Here is a 12,811-nt window from a genome sequence, read left to right as displayed (position 1 = left end):
AAAGTCCAATTCGAACTAATCTGCAAGGGAATCGGAGGAAAATCCGGCGTGCTAGATTCCGGCGATAAACGCTTCAAAGTAATATTCTTCGCGGCTCGCGAAGCCACCTGACCCGAGGCTTGATCGGCCTCTGCCCCGGTTATCGTTCTATCTACCATCGCGGTTAAACAATTCGCCACGACGATTTCTCGGACCTGAGCCGAGCCGACGGACTCTCGCTACCGAATGCCTTTTCACGTGGTCCTGCCAGGACAAGGTGTTCACGCGCTGAACCTATTAGTCGTCCGCTCGAGATTGGTCAGCGAAGATAACAGTAACGCCTCTCGCAAGACGGATCAGTGGATCGCGTGCTTTCTAGGTCCGCGGCTTCGATTCCGTGTTTCTACGCGAGCTCTTGGCGTGTTCAGCCGTTGTCGGTCGATACTTGTGACGAGGCGTCGTATGTGTAGTATATACATGCTTCTCTTCGCATGTGTATATATAGAGTGTTCCAATAATCACGATACGTCAGCGTGGAGGTGATTCTACACGAACAAATAAATCGAAGATACGTATGTAGAAGAGAATCTTTGCATACGGCAAAGACGGAGTATCACGGTATAATCGTACTACAGTCGGTATGAAAGTGATTCTACGTGAAGAAATAAGCGTGAAATATAGAATAAAATTTATTCGTTTAAGGCCTCGTTTCCAAGAAAATAGAGTTTCATCGTGTTTAGTTAAAAATTGGCCAGATACACGCGTACTTGATGAAAACTCACACTTTTCTCAGAAACGAAACAACGTGCGAAGAAATGTTATTCTACGCCTCTCGACTTATCTTTGCAAGTAGGTCGACCTCCTGTCAATTATTCGCTTCAGTCTAATCTAAAATTAATTGATGAATAAATTTTCAAACTCGATTTTATCGAAAATAAAAGATCGTATGAAAAATTCCTACTCTGTAACTAATTTCTACATGTAGAATCGTCCTCGACGATTGTACCACGAGTATTGAGACACTCAATGTATGTGTGCGATTGTGTTTGCCACTAGTTTCTGCTTTCTACGAGCTAAAGAATACGCGCTTGTACGACCGCGGCACGCGTTTAGGTGTTACCGAGCAAAGAGCTGCTTGGGGTGACGAGATAGATATATTGTACAAGCGGTGGTTGAAGGGTGTTCCACTCCGGAGAAGCTAGAAGCGCTGCCTTATTTGCAAGAATAGAGTTAGGGCGAGGGTTAGGGAGTCGTAACCATTACGAGGGGTAAAACTATTCGAACCGAGCGATAACGTTAATGTAAACACGCGTGAAACTATTAGTAGCTTGAGTTACAGTTCGTGCTTTTAACTCGAACATCGGTATCTGATCCTGTCGATCGTCATATCGGTGCGCAGTTCGACTTTGGATAAGATATCCTAAATCTAAGAGACTGTATTAGACTGCAGGTATTTGTGCAAATTCATATTTTGCATATGGATAAATAAAGAGAAGAAAGCTAAGTAGAAATTTGTTTCATTCGCTAAAAATGTACATATTCTGATAAGTTAACTTGGATATTTTATACATTTTTTTATATTATGAGATATATCGTAGACCTGTTTGGCGGTTTTAAAATTTTCGTAAACACATAAAAAAAAAAAAAAATATGCGATCTAGACTGTATCATTTTTAAGAAAATTATCAGGAAATTACGATCTAGTTCATTGTAGCACGTGAAATTAATCAATTATGTATTTCTAAGAAGATAATCTTCATCTGATGTTGATACGTATCGTAATAAATAATAGTTTCTTCCGTTCGTGAATATAATATATCCAATTTTTATGAAAATTAGTATGTTTTAAATTAATATTCGGTGATAAAGCAATTTTGAAAAAAAAAATATTTATATATGTAAGCTTAAATCAATTTTATGTTTTATTAACGTTAAAATTTCAATTTTATATAGAATAATTAAATTTTATTACGGAACAAAATACAAGTTCAAATGAATTTATAGAAATGCAGAACACGAAGGTAATCTGTTGTTTTTGAATTTTTATTTCCCATTTAATTTACTATAAATAATTTAATACAATGTAATATAAAAAGTTCCAATTTAGTTCAAATCAATATTTTTTTTAAAGCGTCTGGTATTTAATATTGGACCAATCGCTACCATTTTACTATACAAGCTTCGCGTAATCAAGGAAAATTCTCCAAAACAATTTATATCGTGCTTCTTTATTACAATATTTGCACATACCAATAATAAATAGGTACACGGCTGCACATTGGGATACTGCGAATTTCGCTGATAAATTACCAGATATTATAATCAGAGGAATTGAATTTCTCCAACTGTAGGAAACGCGCGTAGGAATCAATTATCTCGTTTCACAGAGAGACCAATCCTCTAAATTCCTAATTGACAAGCGTTGCCTGCGCCGCGTAAGAGCTGATGGAGGTCGGCCGAGCTGCCGTTTGATTAATTCGTGCCAAAGAACGGTTGTAAATAAATTTAGACGTACGAACACGGCCTGCTTGCGGTTAGCCGATTCCGACAGTGGCGCGCAATGGTATAGGAAAGTACACATAACCAGCTATAATTTCATATATTCCCCCCCGGGTGATAGCTATTAATTCGAAGCATTGCCAGCTCGTAGCAAGTTTCATTCAACGGTGCAAATAATAATAAGCATTCCCGTTCCTGGTACTAGTTGGTTTACCGCCAATAAATTCTCTTTTAATTGTTCAACCCGCATTAGCGTTACCGATTCGATTGCCAATTAAATGTCCTTAAGCGATACGGTGTTCGATGGCCAAGCAACTTTGCTTTTTCGCGAATCCTTCCGCTTCTTCTATGTACTTCGATTTCCTTCCTTCCTTTCCAGAAATGTTCCCTGAGAACTTTATCGTTTTTCATTAAAGTGGCCCCGGGTCAATCTCGCCGTTTTTCGCTTCTGTGGCCAAGTTCGAATTTCGTTCAATGACGGAGTTGGTGTTCGAACGTTTTTCATCTTTTATGGCTTTAACGTTATATATGATGGTCGTTAATACAGAAAATAGGAAGAACGATAAATTACTAGATAATTGATAATTCGTGCGATTAAAATCTGTTTGATAGCCCAAGTGAAATATTTTTGCGAAAGAAACTATAGCGTTGATTTATTGTGGTAATCTGCGATTTCTTTCTTGACCCATTTCAGACTAATTGCTCTATAGGCCATGAATTAACTTTTGGAAAAACCAAGTTGTTATAATTTTCGTTTGTTTTGGATCAAGATCCTATTATAAATATAACTATTAGTTAGCTTGATATACGATCTATTTAATTATAGTCATTGTTAAAAGAGAAATTCGTCTCAAAAGGGACGAGTATGATTTTCTAGTAAGCGTTATAGTATTATTACTCGCTTTAATGCTTCGGTCGCAAATATTTTTATTTTTTAAGGAAATATATATTGAAAACGTTCTTATCCTTTTTTTAGTCCTCGTATTTGAATCTTGTGGCAGACTATTATGAATTAATCAGAAGTTTCATTCTCATGGAGAAACTAAAGATAAATATGCAGACGTACATCACTGTACAATCATAGATATTTGTATCCTATGACTAGTTGATTTCTAAGAAAACTTGTATAATACGTAGAAGGGAAAGTAGAACTATGAACGTCTATAACAAGAAATAACTGTCAATTATCTACATATCATAGCAAAATCAATTTCATAGCAACAGTATCAACAGTTGGAAAGAATTTATGCTAATTATTAAAGAAAACTTATTTTACTAACATAATTAATTAGCATTAGTCTATATAACAATCATAGTATATATGTATATCTATATCGTATATATATATATGTTATATATAATATCATAGAGTATCATATTTTGTTTTAGACTGTGCATTGATACTACAAGCATTAGATTTAATATTTAATTGCATTTATTAGGCCTATATTAAAAGAGAGTTATGTGTCAAAAAGGGATATCTCTCAGATTAATTGCCGATACAAGTTGTCAGTTGTTAATTCGTTGTTCGATTTCGTTCCGTTTAACACGGAAACTAATAAAATGTTGGTTGCTTAATCTGTTAATCGTATCAACCCTGAACAGAAATTCCGATAATTAGGGAAATAAAAGCTACTAGAAACGGATGAGCGTCAGTTAAATCAGTTTCAGTCTTCTCAAATCTAAACGCGATATAATTTATCCTTAATAAAAAATGAGACGATATATAAAAAGGTAGGACATTCCCATATAAACGAATTATGTATATCTAAGAAATTCGAGTAACAATTTCATAGATTTATAGACATTTTTCCATTTGAATTAGAAATATTACCTTGTGTTTGACTCAAAAAACGCGAGGAAAAAGAGAAAAAAGGTGGAGATAGGACGAGTTGCGCTCCATAATCAACCAAATGTAAAATTGTAAATATATTTCACAGGGAATACGTAAATTGATACGTTGAGCGTATAGACGCGTCAATTGGATTGTGGGAATTCAACAACTAATTCTCTTTTAATATCTAAATTCCTGCAATTTACGAAATATTATGTCAATAAAGGATTAAAGACTAATATAACCAGCCATCGTATTATTCATAGGTATCGCTACTCTGATCATCGCTAATTCATATCCCGTTGATCTGAATGCTCACCAAACGCGTGCTCGTGCGCGACTATCCGTGACGATACAGATGCACAGTTGTAGCCGGTCGCAATATTTACTCGAACGCGGTGATGCGCGTCAAAACTGTTCACGGGATGATAATTAATAATAGTCATCTGCGCTGTGCGCAGTCGCGTCCCTCTCTTCGCCAACATATTGCGATTGTCTGTGAGAAATTATCTTCTTACCGTTTGTATCGTGAAAAGTGATCTTCTGTGAAATTCTCGCCAAATTTTACGCGACTTTAAATTTCCTTTAAATTCTGAAAAATTACTTTCAGATTGCAGCCGATCGACTTGCTTCTTTTATTTCTTCCAATCAACAATGATGCTTTTTAAGCATATTTAATTCGCTTATATAGATTCATATTATAGACTAATATAACTGTAACTAGCTTCTTGAATCTTTAGTAAGAAAAGTAGAGAAAATTCAAAAATAAAATATTATGCGGCCTTGATACGTCGTTTTCTAAACGCGAATTTATTCATGGTATGTTACATGTTCTGACATGCAATAGGCTATAACCAGACTGCAGATGTTTATGCGGGTATAGTATATCAAATAATGCGAAATGTAGGTAAAGGATGTCGTCGAATACGTCGAGAAAAAGATTACACGTATATCTGTCTATATATTAATCGTTGCATTATGTCAAAAACCTATGTATATGTATAATATGCAGAAATGCAATTTGAGGGGCGTGCAACAAGCGTATCAGCGAGTTGTCGATTCTTAGAGAATTATTCGAATAGAAAACGACAACGTCGTGCCGTGATAAACAGGCGTGGGGACATTAAGTTACATTGTGTAGCGCCAACTACACAGGTGTTAACTCACGATTTCGATAGTTGGCGTACATCTATGTAAACGATGGACGTGCACCAGTGGTCAATAGAACGTGCGTCGTGTGGCCGAAGCTTACACACTCAGATTAACGATAATAGCACAAGGTGAACTTAGTCGTGAACTTATTAGAGTAGTGCGCTACACGTAATTACGTGCGATAAAGATGCGAATACACTTAACGTTTCCTGCTGTTCGTTCTAATTTTTTAATTTGTACGTTGTTGTATTTAAAGTTTAGACCGTGCGTGTTGCGTTTTATATGGAACATTGCTTCCTTGGAAATTTAATGCATATGTAGTTGTGTTTCCTTGAATTTTCTTCGTGCTATTTTACCGACAACATTGAATACTTTCCTTTGTAGATTTCGTGATAAAAATATAGAATTTGAATAGGTAATATAGAATTCTTGGAACATAAAAATTGCGAATTTTGTAGCTTCTGTTTCAAATGTTTCATATTTTCTTTAAAACAATCATGGATGAAATTTCTAAAGCAGAAAGAAATCTATCGCATGAAATTTCTAAAGCAGAAAGGGATCTATTAGCTGAAATTTCACCTACGTCAACGTATCTGTAATCGCTCTGTTCTGAAGCTCCAAGTAAATAGAAATGGATATTATGCATTTTGAAACCTAAAGCTCTATACAATTTTTAGAATGTTAACTAAGTCTTGAAAATATTATAGTAGTATGCTATACAATATTGATAGCATACAATAGACATCATATCCGAATTAAAGTTGGAGAGAACTGTACTATTATTTCCTAAATGAAAGGAACTGAAGTTATCGTATTCAAATCATTTTATAACGAAAAAGTTCGTAGCAAGAGTGTAAGCAGAAAATGTAAGAACGTAATAAATTCGTTTGATAAATCTGCATTGATTATCATGTACCCACGCGTGAAAACAATGACGAGTATACTGTTTTACACCGTTTGTATTAACTGCCACGATTGTAAAAGTAAAAAGATTCTCAAAAGAAGCGATACGAAAAATCATAGAAAAGTAGGAATCGAAGCTTTCGTTTGGCATTGTGAAGCAATTCGAAGAATCATTCGGAGCAGATTTTCTCCGTAATTGATCGCAAAAAGTACAGTCGATTCTCTTCTGCTTCTTAAAAGGCAGGAAGGCGTGATCACGATGCAACAACACGCGATGCTTCGTGCACCAAACGATACAGCCTTTGATTTCAGCTATGCCATTCTTATCGATGCTTGATACATGTTCCTGACATGTCTCGCACGAAACGAACTTTTGCGATTCTTGTCCACGATTTTTCAAACATCGCGGTCTAATTGAAAGTTGAAATTGTCGCATTCTCCATTAATTTAACTCGCGATTTTATTTTTATCTCATCATTCTGTTCTCTTTTTAAAATGCGATAATTATTTGGTTAAAATAAATCGTCATATTGTCAGAACTCTTGTGTACGTTATTAACTTTAATTTTTTAACCTCTTGTCTTACGATTTTTCAACATTAAAGCATTTCAGCGTTTGTTGCTATACTATATCGAATGCAAAATATTGAAATTAATTTTTGTTTATAAATGTTTTATCTAACAAATGAAAACAAAATGTAGGGTTCAGGCCAATCTCTTTTACAAAAAAAAAAAAAATGTCCTTTTATGGAATCAGAACAATTGGCGGAATAAATGGTGTTATAATTTGGCAAGTAGAGTAACCTTAAAAGAGTCAGCCGTCATCAGATTCTATTCTTATACAAACACGTAGAAAGCTTCCAGTGAAATATCATTGACTGTATCAATCATACAAACTATAATCTACTTAAAACATTAAAAAACGAAATTACCAATTAATTATTTTTAACAGTATTAATACTAAACAATTATTCACTACATCATGATAATACGAAAATATCTTAGGAACAGAGAAGTAAATTAATTTCAATTTTAATTTTTTCCAGTAAATCAGCACAAAAATTATCTGAGGATATTAGAACACTCCTCATAATGCTCGTAAGGTGAAAGCTTTTGAATCCTTAAAACTTCTACACATTCTTCAATACAAACATTCATTCTGCTACTCATTCGATTTGAATCTCATTTAAATTCCTTTATTCGTTCTTCTGTTTATTCATCAATCCTAGCACTTATTCTTCTTTTCAAATTAGTTTTACTCAAAAGGCAATATTATTCAAATTCTTACTTTATTTATTCCTTCGAAATACTCTTTAATCACAGTCTTTATATTTTCTTCCGATAACTGGATTTTCTTTATTCTTTAACTTTTTATATAATTCACGATAATCAATAGATATAACGAGGAATTGTACTATTAATGATACGAACAATAATTATTTTAATTTACAAAATCCTATAGACATTAAAGTGTAGCAGTAAGCTGAATGAACTTGGCGCCCCCAAATGCGAATTTTTACCAAACCGAACAGCATTCGCTTGTCCACATTTATTCAAGCAACATTTTCGTTTGTCTTCTCTTCGAAACGATGTTGTAGCTAAATTTTTAAAAGGGGGGTATGGATTTGACATCCCTAAATGCGAGTTTTTACAAAAACCAAGCTGCATTCGGTTGTTTACGATTTTTTTACGTTTGTCCATCCAGAATTTTCGTCCACCCTGGAAAAAGAAGTTATCACCAAATGAAAATTTCAAACAATTTGTAATCAGTGCCCCGTGAACTTTTTCGTTGACTTTCAAGTGAGATATGTTTGTTCACCCAGAATTTTTGTTTGTCCGCCATTACAAAAAAAAGTTATTGCTAAATGAAAATTTAAAAGGACTGGTACATTTTTTGGGACGGAAAGACAAACGAAAATTTTGGTTGGGCGAATGTGGACATATCGTGAACAAACGAATGTCGTTTGGTTTTTGTAAAAATTCGCATTCGGGGATGCTAACTGCACCCAGCTGTAGTAGTATATGCCGTGTCTTAACAATTGCTAAAAACAGTCGAGGCTATCGAAAATTTCAGACATTACCTCTTCTTTGATCACTTATCATCTCATAAGACTCCGTTTTCATCTGAAAGCGAATATCTAGAAAACAGAAATTCGCATTGCAACTTGATATCTCAAGATACATATGCCTCTGATCGACTATAACTTTCAATTTTATATAACGTGCCTTCCTGGTTTTCTATCTGTAATTTCTCGCAATGTATTATTCTATCTAGTTGTTTAACTGTCATAGCAATTTTATTTGCGGCTGGTACAATGAATTCGATTTTTACGACATACAACTCTCTCGTGTAAGTGGTGTTTCCTACGAGCATGAGCGTTAATGAGTTAACATAACTATAGCCGTTCGTTATCGATTTGAAGTATAACAAAATGTTGTAGTTTGGAAAGTTGTAACGAGTTATAATCGTTACAGTACAACAATCTCGTGTAAACACGCGATAGTGACACATAACATGTAACGTCTCGAACGTGGTACATAATCTTCATTGCGTTATCGATAACCATCGATGCATAAACTGCCACGGGAACAAGACAACTTCGTTTCTTTCCTCTCTCGCAAGCTACAGAAAAGTTCGCTCGGTATTCAAAAATCGAATGTTTCGAGAAACGAAAATCATTATAAACGCGAACGTATGTATCTGTTGGTGAGTGAAGGGAGAGCGAGGGTTGGTCGAACGACGAGAAGGATCGCCATCGCACATAGAGTAGCAGCGAAGCCACGAAACGGAACGGAGGAACCAATTTCAGAGAAGTGGCTACCGGCTAATGGCAATTAGGGGTTGTACGAGTGGCTGGTTGCGGCAGCGCATAAGCGTGCGCTGGAATTTACGAGGCAGACCGCGCGATGGGCAACGTGGTATTATAGATCGTGCTAGATACAACTGGCCTTTTGTTTTCAGTCTCGATCGTTATTAAATTTCTACCGATGAACGGCCAGTAAAATGTAACCAGTCGGTGGTATAGGCTTTGTGCAATATAAGACGAGAAGGAATACGCGAACGGACATGCAACCTTATTCTGTCCTTTCTTTAATTTTCTAAATTTAATAAGTACTTTAATACAGAAAAAGTTATATAAAAGTTTGAACAACTCGAATTGTTGGTTCCTTGCAATATTTTGACGAGTTGTTTCATAATATCAAGACACTGTCGTATATATATATATGTCGGATCATCTTTGGAAAACGGGGCGTGTGATGAGTCTTGCTGCGAGTTGTCCATAGTTGTCATATACCGGATGATGTTTGTTTATGGGAATGTATTACAAAAAGTTAACAAGCGATGATCGAGTGATCGAGATGTCTATGACGATGAATTTAGCTTCGATAACGAATACACGGTGAACGGGACGACGATCGCGATTAGGAACTCAATGTACGTGTTCACCGGGCTAGTCGAACCTATCGGATTGCGCCTCGGTCCAAGCGGAACTGCTCTTATATACTCCTCTTCGTATTCCTCAGGTTCATCCCTGTTTTTAAGGAGAGTTATTTAATTACTTCATACCTCTGTTAGGTACACGGCCCTTCCGCGACCGCGGCCACGTTCAGTGACCCATTATGTCACTTCGAGCCCAAGCTCACTGTCACAAATCTCGGGCAAACATAATTGGATTAAATCATAAACAACTATTTCTCAGTTTTATTATTCAAACACGGCTATAATAAAAAGTCTGGACTAAACTATCGGGGACCTGCCCAAACATTCCAAAAGAAAGGCCCCGATGTCCTCTCATCTCCGACATGTAAATATCTTGATGTGAAATTCTAGTTAATTCGCTAGAACAGATGTATCACATTTTCGTTGCTAACCGTATTCGTAGATCACATTCGATAACACGTTAAAGTGGCGAAACAATTATCGTAAACAGAATGTTGCAGCGACTCGTTGGCGTTACACATGCCTTATTCTGCGTGATTAAGGCGATCCAATATTGCATGCAATAATTGCAATCAATAGACGTTCCAAGATTTATCGCTGATGGAAATGGACAGGCGGTACATATATGCATTTACCGTGACAGATGTATACGTTCCAACCTATGAATTTCCGTAGTCAACGCACAAGCGACGACGTTAATAGGAAATTCAATATTCTCTATCGTTCATCCTGCAAAATTGCTCGATATAAGTAGCCGCTGATAATTGCAATGAAACGTTTACATATGTTATACAACCAATACGTAACAGCGTGCTGTATATTTAACGAAGAATAAACACGTCTAGCATTATACGTGCTTTAAAATATGTTAATGCGTTATATAACATTGAAATGAAATTTCCAATTATAAAGTTGTTAATAAATTTTGCCTAAAGGCAGTGTGATCGGGTATATGTAAATACAAACAATCGAATAGCAAGAATTACAGAATTTCATTATTTATCTTAAATTTGTTAAATATTTGATTCTCATCTGCGATAAATATTGACCGTAAAGATGAGTAGCTGTATTACTAAAAACTCGGTGTACGAAAATTGCTATCACTTTTCAAAGTGAGTTATGAAATTTAATATTCCAGACGTAAAACTTGTTACGGAGATTAAAACTCAGAAAGTTTTCAACCCTCTAGACGAACTACTTTAATAATTAAACTTAAGTGATTGAATAGGTTTAAGAGTACGATACGAACGGATGATACTCTTAATTCTAAGTAAGAATATCGTAATTTACGTACTTGAGACGTATGATTAACTCGCTGTAACTGAAACTTTATTTCCTTGAATACTTTCGCATTAATTCCTTTCAGTTCGTTTTAATTTAAAGCTCGGAAATTGACAAGAAAATCGTTTAATTTCAATAGACCGCAAAACACAGGCGTTGTTGACACAACCAAGAAATTAAATAATTGAGATTTACCGCAGTACCGTGCCGTCGGCATTTTAAGAGGTTCCTTCGGCATGTAAGACGCCATTCTTCGAGCCTCTCTCGCTCGTTTACGCGGCAATAAACGCCTTGAAAGATTCTCCTTAACCCTAAGCAACGTAATATTTCCGCGAAACACGCGCGGTTTATACGTTTCTATTCCGTTTCTGTAATTTCGAAGACGCTACTTCTGAAGTTGCCTTGTTCCAGCTACTTGGTATAATTTATCGATTGCTTATCAGTAAGAGTACAATGCTCCGACACTTCTCTGACATATATATGTCGGAGATGAGAGGACATCGGGGCCTTTCTTTTGGAATGTTTGGGCAGGTCTCCGATACTTTAGTCCAAACTTTTTATTATAGCCGTGCTTAAATAATAAAACTGAGAAATAGTTGTTTATGATTTAATCCAATTATGTTTGCCCAAGATTTATGACAGTGGGCTTGGGCTCGAAGCGACATAACGGGTCGCTGAACGTAGCCACGGTCACGGGAGGGGCGTGTACCTAACAGAGGTATGGATTAATTAATTAGCTCTCCTTAAAACAAAGATTGATCCGAGGGATACAGAGAGGTACGGAGAGGAGTATACAAGGGCAGTTCCACTTGGACCGAGGTTCAGTCAGATAAGTTCTACTTACACCGTGAACAAGTACTTTGAGTCACCCCCGAATCGTGTCGAACATCCCGATTATTTAATCGCCGCTATTACTTGTTAATCTCTGTAATAATCACATTTGTATCAATAAGTATCATCGATAGCACGCAATAACGATAGCCAATTCGCGTGAAGATTCGTTACACGCCCCTAACGCCCCTAATTCATATAGTGAATTATAAAAATATTGAAACACCTATTGTAGAGATCTTAATAGTAATTCGTACACTTTTGGCAAATTTAAACATTTTCGCTAATAGTCGACCAAAACCTTCGAAATATATTTACGTACAGCAATGAACAGCGAGTCGTTAGCGCAACGATATAAAACACTTCTGACGATCGAACTTCTTACATGGAGCTTAAGAAAGGCCTGTCTCTATTCGCTAAACACGTTCTAACAACGCCTCCCAGAATTAGACATTCCTGTCTTATCGTCCCCTTGGATTCGTTCACATTATCTCGACACGTGGAGCACTACGAAAATGGGACGACACGACAGGACGCTTCGTCGGAATAATTTGCAGTTTTCACGAACGACAGAGCCAAGAGGATAAGTTCGGAAAGTGGCAGCGCTCGCATAAGTTGGTTAAAGTTAAGTTGTTCAGGGAGAAAATTTGTTTTTGCAACTAGGTGAGAGTTGGTTATATAACGTGCTTTAGAACAAACTATGTCTAGTTAAGAATCTTCTCCCGAAATTTTAATTCCTTCGTACTTATTTCGTTGCATGTTTATCGCGTCGTTACTCGCGTTAAATTACGCTGATATCGCATCCAATGCTATCTTGTTTTTGCGAATTTTAATAGTTAGAAGATTTGAATTATTTTAACATGTTCTTTATGTAGTTACACTCACATACAAC

At 36.1% G+C, this 12,811-nt stretch overlaps 1 protein-coding gene across 3 annotated transcripts in view; it reads left to right on the top strand.

Annotated features, from left to right (window-relative positions):
• LOC139991902 (neural cell adhesion molecule 1) overlaps window positions 1-12,811 on the top strand; it is a 219,685-nt gene that overhangs the window by 165,461 nt on the left and 41,413 nt on the right. The window lies entirely within an intron of this gene.

Source organism: Bombus fervidus, chromosome 11 (assembly GCF_041682495.2).
Source record: "Bombus fervidus isolate BK054 chromosome 11, iyBomFerv1, whole genome shotgun sequence".
Lineage (NCBI taxonomy): Eukaryota > Metazoa > Arthropoda > Insecta > Hymenoptera > Apidae > Bombus > Bombus fervidus.
This window is presented reverse-complemented; position numbering and strand designations above follow the sequence as displayed.